This window comes from Malaclemys terrapin, chromosome 18 (assembly GCF_027887155.1).
Source record: "Malaclemys terrapin pileata isolate rMalTer1 chromosome 18, rMalTer1.hap1, whole genome shotgun sequence".
NCBI classification, from domain to species: Eukaryota; Metazoa; Chordata; order Testudines; family Emydidae; genus Malaclemys; species Malaclemys terrapin.
The window spans coordinates 13,614,205-13,633,103 of record NC_071522.1 but is presented as its reverse complement, the minus strand read 5'-3'; the positions used below and the strand labels follow the sequence as shown (position 1 = coordinate 13,633,103).

At 39.3% G+C, this 18,899-nt stretch overlaps 1 long non-coding RNA gene across 3 annotated transcripts in view; it reads left to right on the top strand.

Moving 5' to 3' along the window:
* LOC128825789 (uncharacterized) overlaps positions 1-18,899 on the top strand; it is a 103,675-nt gene that overhangs the window by 29,702 nt on the left and 55,074 nt on the right. The window contains exon 3 of one of the 3 annotated variants that reach the window (XR_008442728.1): positions 4,518-4,594. The exons of the other annotated variants lie outside the window; for them this stretch is intronic. This is a non-coding gene — a long non-coding RNA (uncharacterized LOC128825789). The remainder of the gene's footprint in view (positions 1-4,517; positions 4,595-18,899) is intronic. 3 annotated transcript variants of the gene reach the window in all.

Below are 18,899 nucleotides of genomic sequence, written 5' to 3'. Positions count from 1 at the left end.
CAGCAAAAGCCTCTGTGCTCTCCATTAATCTCTCTAAAGTTAATGCTTGGTTTGGCATTGCCTCCTGGAAACAGGCACAGGTATTTGGGCTGAGATTTCTGAAAGGGGGGTGGGGGTTGTTTGCATGTTGTGTGTGACCACCTCCATTCAATAACTGGGATGTATATTGCTTTTTTGTAGTTCAACATGTTTATTTACAATATACAAAACCAAGACTCTGTCACTGATTCCTCCTCCAACAGGAAGCCGTTCTGCAAAACCTCAACCTTCTCTAGCTCAGTAGAGGGGCAAAACTATTTTGTGCACGTGAATTAATTTTTTGCAATATAGTAAAAACTACCCAGCAAAAGTTGTCTTCATTTTCTTTGTTCAGCTCAGAACACAGTGTTAGTGTTCAAGGTGGATAAATAACAATGATTTATTAAAATCAAAATAGTTTTCTTATGAAGTGTGTTTAACGTAAGTACTTTTTACTAGATCGCACTACATTCAGGCCTTAACATTGTCATAATTTCAAATTTTGGATTTTTTATTTAATTTTTTTAAAAAATCAAGCAGTACATGCCTGATGCCAAAGTTTTAAAGCAGGGGTTCTCAAACTGGGGGTCGGGACACCTCAGGGGGTCATAAGGTTATTACATGGGGGGGCTGTAATTCTATTACGCGAGCTGTCAGCCTCTACCCCAAACCCTGCTCTGTCTCCATCATTTATAATAGTGTTAAATATAAAAAAAAAAGTTTTTGGTTTATAAGGGGGGGAGGTCGCACTCAGAGGCCTGCTGTGTGAAAGAGGTCACCAGTACAAAAGTTTGAGAACCACTATTTTAAAGAAAGTCAAACCACTGAAGTGGTGGATGTCGTTGGCCAAGTACCTGCAATGGCGTTTGTTCACATGCTAAAACCATCTTTTGACAGCGGTAGCCTCTTGTGCAGGTGCAGAGACACACTATTTTTTTCATTTCAGTTTATTTAACTAGTTCAGTGCAATGACTAGTTCAAACAAAGTTGAAAAATTGATTAGGAGTTGAAAAAGCAGGAAGGCTTGTTTTCCACTCTATAAATAAAAACTGGCACGCGAGGATGAGACTTACTAGTTCTAAAATCTTGAAGGAAATGGATGATGAGAACCACAAACAGTCAGTTCAGCTCACTAGTTAGGGTGACCAGATGAGAGGAAGAAAATATCGGGACACGGGGGGGGGGGGGGGGGGGGGAGGGGGGGCAAAAAAAAAAAAGGCCAGCAGAGCAAAATATCGGGACAAACAGAGATCGGTCGGGACGTGGGACAAACAGCTAAAAATCGGGACGGTCCTGATTTTATCGGGACATCTGGTCACCCTATCACTAACTACCAACTCTACTTCCATTGTTTAATACAATCAGTTTAAAAAGCAAAACTTGTTGTGATAAGCTTCCTTTTTTTGTTTGCTTGTTTTTCTTGTATATCAACCACATGTAAGCTAGTTTTATCTAACTAGTAAACATTTTTAAATGTACATTTTGTATATTTTTAATTGAATTCCAATGTCTATCCCAATGCATCTTGACACACACCTCAAGTAAACGACCCAAGTAAACAAGAAATGTACCATTCACCATTTTCTAAGGCATTCAGTTTTTAATTTTTACTGTTCTTTTTATTGTATGTCAAAGTATATACTTGTTTAAATGTATACAGATACACTATATCCTCGTGACTGGCAAAAAAGTACCAAACTTTGTATAAAGGCTTGTTGCAAATCAACATGTTTTAATGGTTACCAGCCAGTGAGCATCACCTTTGCTTTAGGAAAACAACTAAAAAGTACGAGTGCAATACAAGATTGAAATAAATTTATTTCAATCAAGGTTTCTCATTTTGCTAATTTAAATGATCAAATTTAATCATGGTTTAAATCACTTTGCTTTAAATCAATCCAACCTGTCTGCACTTACCAAATAATGTTGAGAGCTTTGAGCCATGTTACAAAGGCAGACAATTGCCATTTCATGTTGTAAATATTCTACATGGCATAAGCTCGGGATCATTTGAACTTTTCTCTAAACTCTGGTGTGGGCTCAGGAAAAACATGGCAGTTACATTAAGGCAATAATCGTAGCTCTTTGCTGAGCCTTAAGTATAGCAGATGGGACTTCCTAGAGAAAAAGGTGTCTAGCAATAAAAAAAACCCAGGTATTTCATGGCTTTTTAATGGTACTTTTATGGCACGAAGAATGGTTTAAAGAGCACCCAGGGACCTAGATTTATCTATGTAAACATTTAATATCCTTCTAAATTGGTCCCATTTAATTCACTGTGGACAAGTCTTAATTCAATATTTATTTTATTTGTACAGAGCTATTCCACTTTCAAATGCACTCCTTCCTCTTGTCTGACAGGGTGGTTTCTCTCTGGTAGCTGCCTTGTGTACCTACAATCCAACTGTGGGAGTATATTGGGTAGTTAAAGGAGTGAGGATTTAGATTTGCCCCGTTTTTGAAGGGCACAAACTGTGTCGGCTCTTTTTGATACCACGACTCGTAACTCAAAGGTTCTATTTTTCATTCTGAGTTGTTACTAGTGCTAGCAACTGTAGCGGTCCTTAACCAAAACCTCAGGTAATGAACTAACGTGTGTGTACTGAAACATGTACAATAGCCCTGTATTGGATATAGTGAGCGCTGTGTGTCAGACCATCTATGGCTAGGCAGAGTGGAGTTTCTCTCTTGGCTCCGGTGGCAGAGTGAATTCTATCCTCCCTGCTACCAGCAGCACATTGGCATCCAGGCAGCACTAGAGGGCCAGTGGTTTAATATGCAGGGATATGAATACATCTAAACCTTGGGAGTAAGACTATCTCTAATAACTGGAGCATCATGGACATGCATAGTGCAGAAGACAAGGTTCCTGCCCTGAATAGCTTGCTATCTAAATGAGAGACGTGATAATGACCCCTAGCTGGAGATTGAATGAATATTACTTAGATCACACTTCTTGTATTCCACTATCTTAAATAAACAAATACATACAAATTTTGAGTGAGAAGAGGGTGGATGCTCCAAGCCTAGAGGGCAAGATTTATGAGCAGCAGTACAGTAATGCTTTAAGGTCCCAACCAAGATCAGGACCCCATTGTGCGTGGTGCTTTACATACAGAGTAAGACTGTCTCTACCCCAAAAAGTTTAGGTTGGAATTTTCAAAGGAGTCCAAGGGATTTAGACACACAACCAAAACAATGAGGCTTAAGTGTGTGTGTGTGTGTGATTATTTTTATATATAATCACACTCATACTCCCTCTCTCTCAAGCATCATTGGTTGCTTTTAAACAAAGGTTCTGATTTTTATGCATTTAGGGAGAAATTCAGCCCTGCAGCAAAAGACCTATTGCATCCTCCCAATGGGGCTTGCGGAAGTCTGTCCTGTGTTGAATAGCCCCAGTGCTGGTTTCTTTGTAGTGGTGAGGGGTGAATGTCCTAACCTCATCTCCAATCCCTAGTTCAAAATTTCCTCCAAACAATCCCTCACCCTATCCCTAGCTTCTACTTTTCATGTGGTCTTTATGGATGAAGTGAGGCTTGAATGAGAAAATTATAAATACCGCTTACCAGATTTTTGAGTGTTTCTCTAGCTCTAATCTCTTACAAGGTGTTTTGTACCCCTATTTCATACCTAGAATGACACTCTGTGTTACAGTGCCTTAGCTCTGCTTGCAGGTTAAATCATACAGTTTAGCTGTTTATCATAAATAACTTTAGTGATGATATTTGGTGGATAGTATTGTAAAGTCTCCTGGCCTTCTCAAAAGTATCAAGGGCACAAATGAATCAGCGCCTGCTTGTGTTCTGTATGGTGTTGTCCTCCTATCAATTACCATCTTTTACAATTCCATTAAAAGAATAGGATGAACAGAACTGTAGTGGGAATTTGCCTGACTTTGTATCTTGTTACTATCGCTGAATGGCACTCGGGTTTGCTTAAAATTGGATGAACCCATATCACGTTTTGCAGGGATCTGGTTTCTGAGTTGCTGAGTGCTTTAAAACTCTTAAATTCACTGGAAGATGAAGGTGCCCGGTTCCTGAAAAATCAGATCTTATATTTACAATATGAAATCCCTAAGGCTTTCTCTTGGGCTGAAAGGTATCTGTAAATATAACCTCCTCCTACTTTGAGTTAGAACCAAACAGAAAAAGCAGGAATCAACTCTGTGTGCAGCATTCTTGCTAGAGCAGTAAAACGTTCATCAAACTGAACACACTAACCAATTGCATGCAGGATGTTGAGCTTCAACACATCCGTTCAGTTAAGAAACCGCCCCCAAGTTGCATACAGCCTAGTGTCAAGTGGGATAGAGGTAAATTCAGCATATTATTGGCAGCAGAGGAAAGTCCTAGCTTCCTCCATGGCTGAAATCCCAGTTTGATTCCTGTAATAAATTTCATCCTCATTGTTTACCTATGAAAACCTAAATCTTCCCTTCCACCACTAGATGTCACACACTTGATTCTCTTTTTTTTTTTTTTTTTTTTTTAAAGCCGCATTCCGTTCAGAATATTACTTGGTCAGCCTCTGCAATTCCTCCCCACAAACCTCATTTGAGGAAGATAGTAAGGTAAGTCTCTGTTGATCAGCCAATTGCCGGATACATGTTTAATTCTTTGAATGGGTTGCCTAAAAATAAACTCTCATTTTACACCACACACAATTCATCTCACCTCATCTCAAAAAGTTTTTGATAATTTTTACTCTTATCTCATACTCCTAAAGATAAAAGTTATGGCACTTATAGAATAGGAAAAAATGTTTTGAAATGTGTGCTGGAACCTCGAGAGAGGTCCATTTCAAGTTTGGGGTTCATTTTTTATCTTTGCCAGACTAGTTCACCATTTTTCCGTAAATAAGATGGCTAAAAACAATAACTACTGAAGAGTTCACACACCAAAGGATGTCTGAATCTTTAGTTCCACTTGACAGTGTCCACTCTGCACCCCAAAGAAAACATTTCTGCTATATAAGCCCTCCTGGTGGCAGGCCTTGCCGGAAGGGTAGGAAGTGACTAAACCACAGAGACTGCATTTACCCCCCCTTTTTTTTGATATGTCCCCCTTGTACATAAAGTTAATGTATGTTAGTAAGCTGCTGTGACTACGGTGAGAGGGTTGACACTGTCAATATAATGTTTGTAAAATTATTAAGGTTATTTAAAGCAATACACAATTGCTGCAGTGTTTGGCATTATACAGATACGTATAAATACAGGCAGGTACCCTGCTTTATACAGGTACGTTAATGGGAGAAAATGAACAGGTGTTGTTAATTCAATAGAGAGACTACTAGAATCCTTATTTCCTGTGAAAATATGTTTGCAATATTAACATTTGTTTTAGAAAGGGTTTGCATAGTCTATAAGTATGTGGAGAGAAAGACACACACATACACTTAGCAGGGATCAGAGACATTCCTACAGAACCAATTAAGAAGCCAGTGCAAATAAGTGAGGCCGTAAGTACCACTTTCTTTCTGTAGGTGTCCCAGCTTCATCATTTTTATCTTCTCCCGCGCAGTGTAGCTGTTTGGTTTCTCTAGGTAGAAGGAAGTTGAGTATATCAAAAAAGAAACACGGGAGGGGGAAGGTGTCTTTATGCTATTTCAAGATCTTTCCATTGCACATATTGGGCAAGAACATAAATGCAAGACTAATTCTGTTTCCCACTGAAATAAACATATATCTTACAACCAGCTGCATGGACTGTACTGAAAATGGCTTAGAAACCTCTTGACAATCTCAAGGATGTGCTCGCTTGTTTCATTTGAAGAGTGGGCAAGGTTATTCAGACTTTCTGATCTTCACAGAATCACTTGAGTGGCGAGCACCAAAAAGTGATCCGAATAATGCCTCATGTAGGAAGGTCTACCTCTGCCCCTTCCTGAAAAGTCACATCCGCATGTCCTGTTACTAGTGAAAGGAAAACACACACCTGCTGTAACCAGCACAACGCTAGACTGCTAAAGCAATAGGAACCATTTATCTATAGGCTGTATTATCCAGTGATTTTTTTTTCCCATAACATACTATACAGTAGGAACTTGTATGCTAACACCTAGTGTAGCCCTGTCCAACAGGTGTGCTAGAGATATTGTATGGCATTATTTTGTCAGCTCCACTAGGGTTCCATCTTTGGGGAGGCCCTGTGTGCGTGGAGTTAAAATAAAATTTAGCTGTATTTTTATTGTTTTAGAGGAGGGGGGTAAGCTGAAATTGGATTGTACAGATGGCGTTTACTCCTGCTTCAAACCAAGCTATATTTCACCAGTGCAAACAATGGCTTTGCCTCTCTCTACTATGGGGAACATCCATCCATTTCCCCTGATGTGGCTAACAATGGCTGTAAATAGGGACAAATTTTTGCTCTTGACAAATCCAACGTATGCATATTTATGTAAATGTATGCAAATTAAGTTGCTCTTTTGGGGGGGGGGGGAGCAAAAGATGTTGGACCAAAGAAATGTATTTAATAACCTCCTTACTTTAAACATTTTTGTGGAGGAGAGCAGAAATAAACATTTTTGTAGACGTGAAAGATTCTTTTAAATGTAAGTTCCAAAGAAACTCCGTTAACAGACCTTATTATTGATAAATTAACTTAATTACACTGAATGTGTTTCCCTGGGATCAGTAGAGCCACTATGTCAAAAACTTAAGATATAGCAAAAGAGAAGGCTGACAGGCAACAAAGAAAGAAAAAACTAATGTAATTAGGTCCCCAGCGATGTGTATTCACAGCTCCATGTGGAAATTAATATTACAATTCAGTCACTATTTAAGAGTTCAATTGTATTGACTTAATTAAAACCTTGATTAAAAAGCCAATAAACCAACCAGCTAAACTTCTCCCTTTTTTAAAAAAGGGGGACCAATCTAATTAATTTGTCTTGATTATATATGGTGCTCTAATTTAATAATAAGCTTGCATTAATTAAGGTAGATCTTACATATGCTGAGTGTAATTGGAAAACCAAACCAAAAAAGCTTTCCCCAGTCCTCAGAAAAGATGTGGAGTGTACTACATATGCATTTATTTATTCTGGTTAGCAAAGGGAAAAAAATATATCTGGGTTTTTTAATGGTCAGAGAAGTCAATTTTGAATTCTTCATTCATCCCTTAGATCAACTCTCCCTCTGACATTGTGGGGAGGTTTAGGTCAACTGTGAGTTGTTTTTTTTTATTTTGTTTTTTAAATCTCAGACATCAGTCTTTGAAACAAACGTGGCCTGAAAGTAATGGAAGATAACTAGGCGTCAGTGAGAACCAAGATGCCCAAAACTTTAAGGAACTGGAATCCAAATGCTACTGTTTGGTCCAACCAGCCTTTGAGAACTTGTTGACTATCATGCCATCCTAAATCAACATACCAGCCCACATGCTGGGGCAAAGTTTACATGGATCCTGGGGCACAGGGAACCTTGAGCTGTTACATTAAACAAGCATCAGCACTTTAGTAAATTTCTTAAACATGGGTTAACAATTCATATAGGTTAGTGTGACGGGGTGTGCATACCCCACACTGAGCAAGAAAGGGTTAACCCAACACTATGGGCAGCAGAAGTCCCACCCCTAAGACCATGCTGGGTATGCTCCAACTGCTGCCTCCATATGAAAGGGAGCAGCCCAGCTCATTCTAGGCTGCCCACCGAGGAGGGAGGACACTCAGTGGAGGCTCTTGCCTAGGAGCTGCTTCAGCACTTGACTGCGGGAACCAGAGAATAAACCAGACCAGAGGCCTGTTGCCTATGGCCAACCAACTGGAGTCAGAATCTCAGAGACCTAGCTACACCAAGGGGCTTGGAGACCCTCATGACATATAGACCTCGGTTTCAGGAGACACGGTAGGAAGTGGTCCACGGAGGCGGCGTGAGTGATATCTCCCACCCGAGGAAGGTCAGCATGTAGCAGTAGGATCCACGCTGACTGTGTGGTGACCACACTCACCACTAACAGGGCCCTGGGCCGGGACCCAGTGAAGAAGGGATGGACCGGGTCCCCCTACGCTGGCCGTCACCCAGCCCTTTCGCCCCCCCCTCCCCCTCGATGGCAGCCCCTTGTTCTAACCATTGAGCCGCACATCCCTGATCTCCAGGGTAGTCGTACTGACTCTAGTTATTAAGCTGCACAGCCTGTATCACCAAGGGCAGCCATATTGACTTTGACCATGAGGCCACACAGCCCTGATTCCCAGGTCAGCTATCCAGACTCCGATCATTGGGCCGTACTGCTCTCAGGCTAGGGGTAGTCAGGTAGACTGTAACCGCAGTAGTATCAGAACCCCGACCTGCCCCAAGAGGGGATGGGGTGTGCATACCCCACAACAGCAGGTCAGTATTAGAGCTTTCTATACCATTGATATCTATTAAAGAAACTTCCTCCTGCAGTCTAAAGAAATTAAACACAAAGGCTTTTTTTTTTAAATTTGTGATTCTGTTTTTTTCAATGTCATTGATTATATTAGAGTGAAATAAACATTTGACCAATGCATCTTAATAAATAGGCAAGATGCAATGGAACCGCTAGTAAAGTGGCACTTACACAGTACGTCCTTTTTAGGTGCTTTTGATAAATGGTCTGGTATTTTGTGGCAGTGCTAATCAAAGCCTACCTGGGGAATGGCACCAGAAGGGTTAAATTCCAGAACTTCTGAAATCTCTAATCTCCTCCAGCATCGTTCTCCAAAATTGTTGTGTTTTTGGTTTTGTGACTTGTTTTTAACCCTGTAAATGTTCTGTTACAGATTATGCATCTTAACTGGACACCCTAGACACTATGATTGGGAAATTGGCTTCAGTGGGTTTAAATGAGAAGGATTTTGCCCACTACATTCCGGTAGAATGGATGTAATCAAATGTAGAATTTAGCCACAATGTGAAAGATAATAAATAATCTAACAAAAGTATTTTAATTCAGTGCGTAGAAAGTTGCAGATTGACTGGTGTAGAGTAAAGAACAGCTTTTACCTGTCTATAGTCAGTCAGTAATCAGTCCATCGCTCTAGCATTTAAATGTAGTTGTATTGCTTAGTTACCAAGGTGATGGATCCCTTCTGTTAGTCCCTTGCATTTATAGTTATTCACCTTTTGATGTAGCCTCGTCCCGCTTCATTGCAAGCCTATAAAATGACCAAATAGCTCTTAAGCTTTAAACTTGAGTTATAAAACAAATCCACTTTAATTTTCAGTGACCATTTTCTGCAGTATTACTGTATGCACAACTTGGAGACCAGTGGAGTCTAAAGAAATCCTGAAGTGATAAGTGTTTAAGAACCATCTTTAACAACATAGAGATTTGCAATTATGTAAATACATGCAGCAAATTATAATTGCTATTGACAAGGCATCATGTGTACGCAATCGTTACATTCAAAGTGTCTAATGAATACTTACTGCGCAAGGCATACAAAGGGGTTATTTATCCTAAATAAAGACAGATTATTTTGCTGGAGTTTATAGTGCTTTTTTCTCTTAATGTACAGTAGAACCTCAGTTACAAACCACTCATGAATGGAGGCCATTTGTAACTCTGAATATTATGGTTGTTCTTTCAAAATTTTACAACTGAACATTGACTTAATACAGCATTGAAACTTTACTCTGCAGAAGAAAAATGCTGCTTTTAATCGTCTCAATTTAAATGAACAAGCACAGAAACCAGTTTTCTCGCCATGTCAAATCTTCTTTTTTTTTTTTTTTTTTTTTTTAAACTTTACTTCTGGTTCCAAATGAAGTGCGTGGTTGACCGGTCAGTTCGTAACTCTGGGGTTCTACTGTACTAATGCTTTGCCTCTCTTTACAAACCTGAAACCATGAAAGGAAAGATTTGGTACACTTCTGTAGCAAACAGGCACTCCAAAGGTTTTCGGCTAAAGTAAAAACTAAACTAAATCTCAATCAGTAACATTTGAAGTTGCCTCTGGCTTTATTAGCTTGGGGAGATTCCATACTTTTGACAGAATGGGCACTTTTTTCACTTATAAACACAATGGTTTTTCTGCATCTTGGAAGGTGGCAACCCCTACATCCCACCACAGAAGTCTTAAGGAGGTTAAGACAGAGACTCTTTGGATGTTATCAGTGCTTTTCCCAGGTGTAAGAAAAAGTGTCTGAAAAAGCAGGGAGATGTTTAAGGCAGAAGCTTGCTGATGGAGTCAAGGCATGGATCAGCATTGTGTTAGATTACTAGACCAGCTAGATAGAGTGGAGCTGAACTCTTCAGTCCCTGAAAGGTAGAACCAGGGAGTTTGTGGTTGATGTGGGAGTGAAGGAGGAAGCTCGTGGACGGTGGGGACTGTTAAAGTGGTGATCATCTTCATAGTTTATCGCAGCAGCAGCAGCATTTTGAATGGACTGGAGTGGAGCAACACCAGAACAGAGGTGGTGAAATGTGAAATGATGAGGAGGGGAGAGGCCGGATTTTAGAGAGATTGTGGAAGAGGAAAAGCAGCAAGATTTAGCAATGGCTTGACCAAGTGGGTCAAATGAGAGAATGAGGTGAAAGGTGACTGCCAGGTGACAGGCCTGAGGGGTAGGAGGATGGTTGTAGCATCCGAGTTTGATAAACAAAGGGATAGTTAGGGAAGGGGGCGGTAGCTTGAGCATAGTGGTTTTCATTTCTTTTCAGGTGAATTTAAAATATTGGGAAGGAATTCTATGAAATCAAGGTAAGAGCACTAGGCCCAGAGCTGTATGAGGAAAGCATGTGTGATATATAAAGTTTGAGTGCCCACAAATTAGCTAGGCCGACAGACGTATGATAGATCAAGACGGGAATCCGAGAGTCTGATCCTATGAAGTACCACTGACTTTCATTTAATAATTGCATGCCAATCATCTGTGTAGGTACCTAAGATATATACTTGCATTTACAATTGTAATGGTACGTGGAAAATAAGGCATACAGGTGTGGGCCCTTTTACCATTGGATATGGGTATACATTTAAGGTTTGGCCCTAATATATATGGCAGGCCTAGCTTAATTACTTATGCCTACTATCCATAACTTATTAAAATAATCAAGCCTAGGTAGATGAGTGTGATGCACCTATAATTGTGTTCTCCTATAGTGACTTTCCTCTTCAAACTCTAAAGCACTTGCATTACAGTCCTCACAACAACCCCATGAGGCTTGTCAGGATTGGTCTATTTTTCAAAGTGATAAACTTAAACTGAGAGGTTAAAGTCCTGTCTGTTGTAGGATTTTATACTGCCACCCATCATTTTAGTATCTGAGTGCCTTCCACATCAAATTGATACAGTAGTCTCTAGTGGACTGCATAGAATCCCTGGCATGTTTTCCTTTTTGGGGTAAAACCTCTGCCTAGGGTAGGGATTTCTCAATTATTATTTAATTTACCTCTGTTGTTAAGGGTGATTTGTTTCAGTTTTTGGTTGATTAGCGTTTTTTTGGGGCATAAGGGGATGCCAATGAAAAAATGACATGTCTTTGGAAGAGTTGGCTGTACAAGCCGAGAATCCAGACTCCCTTCCAAGCATGCTCCTTCTGCCTGTGTTCTTATTATGTCTGCCCAATTAATACAAACTATATAGTCTATTTAATTTGTAAAATTCAGTTTCTGAAATCAATTTATAGCCATTAAAGTACTTGGGATCAGGGACTCTCTCCGGCCTTTCGCGTAGCAGCTCAGACTTTTGGAGCTGTTGCACTAACAATGAAGCTTTCCTGCCAAGCAGGTTAATAACTCCTAGTTCTGTTGAATGTGAATGCTGCTTCCCTGTACTGTACTGTTAACGATTTTGTCAGTGCCATTCCTGGGTCTTTACTAATTGATGCTCCAGATTTGGAAATGGCTGTTTTTCATCCAAATAAAACCGTGTGAGTGAATGCTGCTTCCCTCCTAATCATGAATCGAATGTTTGGGAATGCACTTCAAGGAAAGTACAGGATTGGGTCTCTGAGCAGTAATTGCCTATCTGTTCACTTTATGGCAGGGGTGAGGACAGCTGTGAATGCTGTGAAACTGAATCAGTTATGCAAGAAATCAGGATCACAAAGACCTAAATAGGGCACAAAGCGAACAAAATTACATGGCGATGCAGCAGTGGAAGTACAAAAAGTTACATTCTTACCCCCATGAACAACATGGGACTAATAAAAAAAATTGTTCTTACTCCATCTAAACTCCTCATTGTGCATGTGAACATGGTGTTTTTTTTTTTTTTTTAATTTAGATAAGCAGATGCTCCAGTTGCTGGCATAATTCCAGAATTCCTACAGCAGCCTCCCTCTGTCCTGTTATGCCAGGTCATTAGATGATCTTCACCAAACATTTAACAGTACTGAGTGGAGCTGAGGGAGAGATGCCTTCGCTATTCCATTCACATCTCTTGCTGAGCATGCAGATGAGTTTAATTTATATTTAATCAGCCTCTGCAAACAGCAATCACTTGAGAGCTTTTCCGTGTAACGTGCAGTGATTACCCTTATTATAGTAGTACAGTTCGTACCACTATAGTTAAGGGGCTCTCAGCCTTTCCATTATAAATCCTTATTTTGGGGAGTTTTGCAGCCTAACTGTAAAAATGCTTTTGCAGGCTGGCACTTACATAGTGCATAAGCTTTTTTAGATTCATCAGGAGGTGGCTCGTTAGCAGTTACTTACCTTGTTTTCCTGTAGCCGTACTGCAGTGCCTCCTTTCTGCATGTGCCAAATCTCACGGCCTTCCTGTTCGGTGATCTGCAGGATTTTTGCCTAAGGAGTCAAATCTCACTTAGGCTAGGGATGAATATGGCCCATAGGGATTTTTCAAGGATTAAATTTCTGAGGCAGTGATTTACCCCTGGCCACAGAGCGAGAGTCGGTGCTGATGCTAGGAGATGAACTCCGGAGTTACTGTCTGCAGGCTGCTTGGCAGTAGCCGTTGCCAACCATGTAATTACAAAATATACTTGCTGGTTTGTTTTTAAGGCTATACACATATCTTGTAAATATTTGGAATACTAAAGATTTTTTCCAATTATCTTTTTGTTAACCTTCAACTCTCCCGTTTTATTAATAAGCTTCTGTTTTTTAAAAAGTAAATAATGTGATCTTCTAGTGTCTAACATCTTGAAATTTGCCAACTGTTCTTACCCTGTGCTGTTAGAGAAATACTGTAGCATCTCCACTGGAGTACGACAAATGTTTTATTATGGCAAGATTACTTTACTTGCTCACTTGACAACTGCAACTAGAGAAGATAATGGATGCAGAGATTATAAATGTTGCAATACTGTGTGGACAGGTAAAGGATGATGTTTTCACTTAATTGTGCATTTTCCTTTCCTTGGCGTTACCAGATTTTGATGGATTTAACTGAATTAATCACTCTTAAATTTTTTTATTTTTTTTTGTAAGTGGGTGCGGGATTTTTGTTCCACCTCAGATCTAAATGGTAATAATAGCTATTTATTATTGGTCATCTTTTTATAGCCACTTGTAAAGCTAAGCTCGAATGATCTCCACTTTCATTCATTATACATGAAATGCATTTTGAGAATATATTTTCAAAGCCACTCGTGGTGGACAAGTAGCAGTCTAAATGGGAATTGGGGTTAAAAGACATTTATTATAGTTCGGGCCCAGCATGAAGGCTGAAAAGGCTGACTATGCATAATTACCAATATATCGACATTGTAGAGTATATTTCCCAGTGCTGTATGCCAGTTGTAGGTTGTATTTATTATGTTGCACTATAATAAACGCCCTGGCCAGTATTCTTATATTCATTGTAAGTCTGGTGTAATATTAGGGATTAAATAGGACACTTTTAGCCATTCTTGAATGAGCAAACTGCTATATTTTAGTAAAAGACCATAAACGAATGGTTTTAATGCTGAGACTGCCTGGATGTTGTTCCTTAAAGGTGGGTTATCCCAACTGTGGCATGAGAACACTGATTCACTGGAGAATGTAAAATTTGGCTCTAGTTCTGCCTGAATATCTGGGTACCACCTGTGATTAAACTCTGACTAAATCTGGGTACTGTTGAAGTCAACGGGGGTCTTGCTATTTATTTTAGTGGGAGCAGGAATTGACCAGAAGTACTATTCTCTGCAATGTTGTAAAGGTGCGTTTGTTATGTCGCAAATTAATACATCTAATTTAAACTTCAAACAATCCCATGCACCACTCCGGGAATCAAAATGCAACTCCTTTAGATTTCAACTTTCAAACTTGTTATTGTAGCCTGTTCAAATGACTAATGGTATGCCCCCTACCTCCCCCCCCCCCACTTTCTAACTCAAATAACTGGAGGGAATTTGTTCCGAGTCCAGCACACCCAGAAATCACATTTGGGTAAGCGTGGGAAACTTTCAGTCCAAAGGGGAAATGCTTCAGAAATTTCTGAGCAAGTGAAAAATAAGAAGGCTAATGAAAACTGTTTAGCAACAATAATTTTTAAAAGCTGTGCTCAACATCTCCTGTAATTACTTTCTTAGAAAATTACAAATGTTTTGATAACTTCTGTGGGTGGAAGGATAAATGGAAAAAGATATGGAAGATAAATCAAAAACATTTTAATTAAAAATGTTATCAAGGGTAAGAAACAAAGAGCCAATTTAAAATGGAGGACTTGAAACTGCACTTAATATTGAAAAGGTTTCTTTGTTGTATTAACTAGTCTTTACCAAAAAAAAATACTGCATTGGGATTAGCATTAGCAAATGAATGCTATAGATGTAAATCAGGTGGAGGAAAAGAGGGGGGCAATGGATAGAGTATACATGGGTATGTAGAAGTGTCATCTATAAATCCTATTCACATTGAGATTTGCTATTTGTGTAAGTGCAATAGGCCAACCAAATCATGGTTGTTTTATAAAGTTTCGGTCATGCAACAGAAACAAAAGTATAATGAATTAGTGATGGATAATCATTTGTGGTAAAACTGATAAACCTTCCAAGTTTAAGGAACATCATCTGAAACAGCAGTCTTTCATCCAAGTATTGTGTAATAAATATATGAACCGGAGTCAGAGACAAATTCTGCAACTTTCTTGAAGTTTTCCCACCTGTTATGTAAAGCACTCTCTATGGATTAAAAAAAGGAATAAGAAGTTTTTCGATAAGAAGTTTTTCTTTTTTCTATACCAGGTGTAGTGCTTTTATTAAAAAAAAATCTTTCACGACTCAATTGTAGTTACAAGATAGATGTGAGCGAACCGCAAAACACAACTTTGTGAGTGAGCAACTTCAAAAACTTGTCAAATTCTAATTTGGACATCACAGATCAAGCAGTCGGGTGTCACTCCACGTAGCTGTAGTCTCATTTCAGACTTTCTGACCTGTCTTTGGTAAAGAGTTAACTTGAATGCTGTTCTAATAGCTCTGGGGATAATATTAAATACTTCTAAACGACCCTTCATCCAAAGATCTCAAAGCACATTGTAGATGTGAATTAGGAGGTAGATGAAGAAGAATTTTCTGTAAAATTGATCAGAGTAAAATGAAGAGCAGGTTACGTGACTTCACATACCAAGGCTTCGTTCCTACAAGTTGCTCAATGGCTGTATAGAACTTTGCTGGAGTCAGTGGGCCCCCTCAAAAATACTGCGGTTTTCCTGCCTGGAGCGGCTTGCAGTATTGAAGCCTATGTAGCGGCAGAGTCAGGAGCAGAACTGAGGTCTCAGATAAGCTCTCTGTTCTTACAACTACTGTTGTAATTCCTACATTATACATTCCTATGTATACATTCCTACGCAGTAATGATCTGATCTGGACCGGCACTGAATTCAGTGGTAGTCATTCCATTGATTGTGGTAGATGTCAGATCAGGCTGTTAAGTGTTCAGGAAAGTACTGTAGTGCAACAGAGTCGTGGGCCTCATTGTCCATTTGCTTGCATCACTGTAACTCTACTGACTGCAGGGGAATTATTTCTGACCTCTACAAAAGGAGTTGAGCCCCTCTTAGTACCCTCCTAAGCTCTATGTAACGTTGTAGCGTGCTTCTTATCTCAATCCTAGCATCAAACTGACAGTGCCTGTATTCAGCCAAAAGCACTGTTTGTAATAACAAGCTTTATAATATGTAAATCTATTTTCAAAGCAAAAAACAAATCTTTTTTTAATCTTCATGTATTCCTCAGAAGAAAGAAAAGGTCTCAGTCTGTATATTTTATGCAAATCTAGCTTTCTCTCTCATTCTTGGGCATGAATGAATATCAATGACTGCTTCAAAATGAGAACAAAAAAGAAATTTCTTCCCTCGTCAAAAGAAACGAAAACTTTATTTCTATTGCATAAATAATGTTAAAATTAAAATCTTTTTATACACATTATATATTTACAGTGGTGTTTGGTTAGCGGAAACAGCCGGTACATATGGCAATCTGTTTTTCTTTATACACTTCTTTATACACTCAGATAACATTGTAATAACAGAGAATTTATTTAAGTTGCATGCCAAGTTCATTTATATTAATATTTACATTGGTTTGTACAATTTTTTTTTAACCATTATTCCTTTGACTTTGTGGGTGGAGATTGTTATTAATTAAAATGCCATGTCTTCAGTTAATGAGCAAAAATGATTGATTTTTAACACTGAATGAGAAATGGAGCAGAAATAATGATGGCTGCAACACTGAGGTATATAAATTAAACTATGTTGGATTTCATATGACTGAGCCAGTAGGTATCAATTATTCAGGTCCTATAATAAAATGAATGTCAGCATGCCTGATTCTGATCTCGCCCCAGTTTATCTCCATTGAAGTCAATGGATTTGCTCCTGATTTCACCCATGTATGTGAGAGAAGAATCACACCCTGTACGTTCACTTTAGTTGATGGGATTTGAGAGAACAGGAGCCACTGAATGAAGCAAGAACTGTTTGGCATGTCTAGACAAGAATGGCAGGAATGCTAATACTGTGTTTTAGTCTGGAAGAATATGAAAATAGCTCGTTTACAGTTAAAATCAAAACAGATATACAATCGAGGGTCCTGATCTCTTAGGCCCCAATTCTGCAAACATGGGCATGCCTAATTTTGAAATCAGTGGGGCTAATCACAGTAGTAAAGTGAAGCACATGCATAATTGTTTGCAGGGTCAGGGATTTAGTCACAGGAGGCCCATGAGGAAGGGTTTGCTGTTTCAGACACAGGACTAGCAGATGTGAATCAATTTTAATAGGAATGCAGTTTAAAGGGAGGGAAAGAACAGCAGTCCTTGCGGCTGGCTATTTGTGATGAAAGCAAAGACCAGACTTCTCTTTAGGATCCTGTTAATGATCACTCTTGAATAGGACTGGACAGAAAACAACAATACCAGCTTGTGAAAACTTTCAGGGTTTCAAAATCTGGTTTTGTTCTGCACTGGAACTAAACCAAAATGTTTTGAAAGTTTTTGTGAAACAATTGTCAAAACATCTGTTTTCAGATCGAAAAGGTCAGGTTGCACTCTCCTGTCCGCCCTGCATCTCAAAAAGTTCTTCAAAATCTGTGTCTTTCTGAAATGGTTTGTTATCGACAATGGCATGTTTTGACAATACTTTACTGAACAAGTAGAGCTGGTCAGAAAATTTTCAACAAATCAGAGGTTATTATATTAGCTTCCCCCCATCTTCCCACACACTCCTCCCATTACCCCTTCCCCCCCCAATCACTAGTGTTACTTCCCTACAAAGGTTTCAGAGTAGCAGCTGTGTTAGTCTGTATCCGCAAAAAGAACAGGAGTACTTGTGGCACCTTAGAGACTAACAAACTTATTTGAGCATAAGCTTTCGTGGGCTACAGCCTACTTCATCGGATGCATAGAATGGAACACACAGAAGATATTTATACATACAGAGAACATGAAAATGTGGGAGTAGCCATACCAACTGTAAGAGGCCAATCAATTAAGATGAGCTATCATCAGCAGGAGAGAGGGGAAAAAAACCTACAAAGGGGAATTTTCAGTGTAGCTGACCATAGGGCAGGGAGGGGAAATCATGCATTCCTAATTCTGTTCAACCTCAAGCAAAATCCCCAGGGATTTTAGCTGAATACTAGGAATTAACTTGCCCCTCTTCCTTCCAAATGAGAGCGCATTAGAATTTGCAGACTTAAATTGGGAAGTCTAGTCAGAGACGCTGAATATTCCTGAGATTTATAGGAAATATTTCTGGCAGAAATCCGCGTGTTCCCTTTGACCCAGAAAGTTAAAATTAATGTATGTGAATAAAAGAGAATCAATGATAGTCCTCATGAAAGTGGCAACCAAAATAGAGAGATGAAAGTGAACGTTCTGTTTTAAATTCTTAGAATAAAGCCCGTCACTTTCCTAGAAACTGACAGCTCTGCCACTAGATTTCCTGACATCAGAGTATAGTCTATTATTTCACAAAGATATGGCTGCTATAAGACTTGTTGTTCCTCCATTTTAAGCATTAATATATGAGTCAAGACACTTGGTCAGATTTAAAGCTCTTATGAAATTAAGATGACCATTTATTTTTTTAAAATTCAGACCACAAACTTAATAATGCACTATATCTGGTGGTAAAGTAGAGAGCCTCTTTCTCATTAATCGTAACTCCTTTCTGTGGATGATCAAAATACCATTTCTCCTGTCGCAAACCATCTAAATTAGGACTGTTAATTTCTTGCTTCTGAGGGATGCCAGTTCTTGACCGTGCTCTGCGTGCGCGCGCATAGAAGTTGCAGTTGAGTTTAAAAGCTTGAATGGATAAGGGAGAGAGAATGGTGCAAGTCTCCTTGTATTATGTGAGGACTTCAAACTGGAATTTCATCTATAGCATTGGAACTGTGGACAGGGGTCACGGTCCTGTGCTGAGTTCCAGCAGGCACTCTGAGTTCTTCATAGGAACACACAACACACTTTAAGTATAGAAAGATTCTCTCTCCCACTAATCGAACACCTAT